This window comes from Penaeus monodon, chromosome 24 (genome assembly GCF_015228065.2).
Source record: "Penaeus monodon isolate SGIC_2016 chromosome 24, NSTDA_Pmon_1, whole genome shotgun sequence".
NCBI lineage: Eukaryota > Metazoa > Arthropoda > Malacostraca > Decapoda > Penaeidae > Penaeus > Penaeus monodon.
This window is the reverse complement of record NC_051409.1, coordinates 36,938,381-36,941,006: the sequence shown is the minus strand read 5'-3', so window position 1 is coordinate 36,941,006 and position 2,626 is coordinate 36,938,381. Positions and strand designations below refer to the sequence as shown.

At 40.1% G+C, this 2,626-nt stretch overlaps 1 pseudogene; it reads left to right on the top strand.

Moving 5' to 3' along the window:
* LOC119588778 overlaps positions 1–2,626 on the top strand; it is a 7,560-nt pseudogene that overhangs the window by 1,404 nt on the left and 3,530 nt on the right.

Here is a 2,626-nt window from a genome sequence, read left to right as displayed (position 1 = left end):
ACCTAGCCTTTCCTACCTTGTATATATTCCCTTGGCAGGGGGATAAACCCCCCCTGTACCCGATGGTATTACTGTGGGCTTTTGTTTTGGAGTATAGAAAATGGAGTGATTGGCGGCGAGGCGGGAGAATCCTTCGTTTTCCCAGGTATTTGTATACTCGCCGACAGTTGCTTATACTGGCTGTGCATATTTATTATCAATAAAGTTTGTCTCGAGAATCCACTGGCACTAGAAACTACTGCCGAGTTTGACGCCAGATCCCCCCAAAAAAATATCCACTTATCCTCCACCATTCACCATCTCGTTAAATTTCAAGTTTCAAATTTAAGTTTCGCCTTCGCACCCCCTCCCGATCGCCGTGTTTCAACACCAGGTGACTCCTACTCGACCCGACCCCCCTCTCGAACACTAGTTTTACCGTAATCATTTTACATACCTCTGTGTAGTGGGTACAGATAAGGAGGAATTCATGGAGACGTTTGTTAGACTCGGAGATATTCATCTGAAACGTCGCCCGCGCTATAAGTACCCCAGAGTGATTACACCTATTTGTTTTCATAGGCTTTTCTGACACAAGAAACACGCAATTCTCGAGAGAAGTTAGCCCAGTCATAGTTATTTCAGATGGGCCAAGTTCGTCTGTAACTAGTTCATAAGAAAAAAAAACTTAAAATATCGATCAACAAAAAGATTAGTCTCAATGTCCGATTTTTATCAAACCATGTATATTTTAATAATTGATCTTGTAAGTTGGCATCTTACACGCCTATTTATTTTCCTTGATTTGTCACATCTGAAGAGCTTATTCTTTGTCAGTGCGGCAGTCTGCCCCATTCTTAGCACTCAATGGTATTCAGTATTATACCATGTTCTTTGCAAAAAGCGAATGAATTCCTCATTCACCTGAAAATGTTTGGAAAAATAGACCTAAATAAATACGACTAAGCGACTGTCTTGACACAAGTTAAGTCATACTTGAAACTGACCGGCTGTCAAAGTGGCCATCCTTAGTTTACGCGCGCTAAGTATGAAATTAGTCATTGAAAAAAACCCTCAATTGACGAAACTATTATGAAACCCCATTTTTCAATAGCATCTTAGGTTTATGTAAGAAAATGTTAAGATGCGTACGAGATGTACATGAATAGCTAAAAAAACGTGGAATACATGATTCGTCGTGACGTCCTGTTACGTAGGTGCAGAAGCCGTGAAGTAGGTGTGGACAACACACGAGAACTTTGTAAACATTGTCACGTGTGAACTTCACCGTGATAGATTTTCGTCGTTTAACTGGAAGCGGTGGGCTGCTACTGGTTAATTTAGGTATCGGTGAATGTTGTTTTTTTATTGCCTACAATGATATCTTAATTTTTCTCCAGGTAGGCGCGATTCTTTTGTATACTTCAACTTTTTTTTTTACATCTGGCAGTGCCCTTAGATTTTCCCTTGTATTTTTCCCCCTTTCTTACCGCTGTTATAGTAATGTTTACCCATATAGCATAACTGTTTAGAAAATAAGGTTTCTCGAAACCCCCGCAGCGGTATTTAGAAAAATGGTTTTCGTTCGAAGTCACTTCAGGTGTTCCAGTAATTTCAAGCCTTAACATTATAAAGGCTGAGGTTCATTGAGAAGGTAGTTTGAGGAAGCCGTTTTGCTAGAGCTTTTACTACGATAATTAGAGATTAGATTTGGAACATCCTCGGCATTGCTAATAATAAAAGGAGAGAGGCGGCAGTACAACTCGCCCCACGGGTGCACATAAGGACTGGCGTGTTGGATCCTCTGCCAACATCATTATAGGAGGGGGTGATACTCCCTAAATGTGTCGGTGGGGGGGGGGAGGATTGGAGTTCAGATGGCTGCTTATAGTTTTGTGAACGAGGATCAGAACTTTCACACTAGTGTTTATGGAATGGTCCTCTTAATTAACTCTTTCCTTGTGGCATTTTATTCTCACATTGAAATTGAAGTTCCGTAATGGAAAAGAGAGAAAAAGTCGCACATATTATTTACATAGCGAGGCAGAATATGCAAAAACAACTCATTACCATTGTCATGTCGTTCATGTATTACTATGCATTTGTGAAAATGTATTCAGAGATTAACAATGCCTGCTTTTTCTGTGGAATTGTATTTAAAAAACACCTCTTAGATGTTGTACCACTAATGCGTAATTTACTACGAATCTTTACAACAGTGCACCACTTTTTAAACGCCAGTTAGAATGTTTAGTTTTGGATGTTGCATGGATTCCCGACCACTTTTAAAACATTGTAATAACTAAGCAAAAAACATAAATTTGACTTTGGGGACACTATGGGCTCAGCTATCAATGTCGAAATAAGTGCAATGTGATAGGAAGCAATACAAGACAAATGATGGAACCGTAGAAAGTTCTGTTTGACTCTACAAAAGATGAAATTTTCAGCATGAAAAATAGTAGTTAATATTCAGTAAGATTGGCCGTGGGTGGTGGTTAAATTTTCATTTGCTGTAGCGAATTTCGCCCACATTCGCGTTGGGTTGTTTACCGTGTAGGGGTGGGGGGAGGGGGGGAGGCTAGATGGCATAGCTCCTTGGTTAAGCATTTAGGTCTGACGTTTGATGGTTAGGACTTGTAGCAAA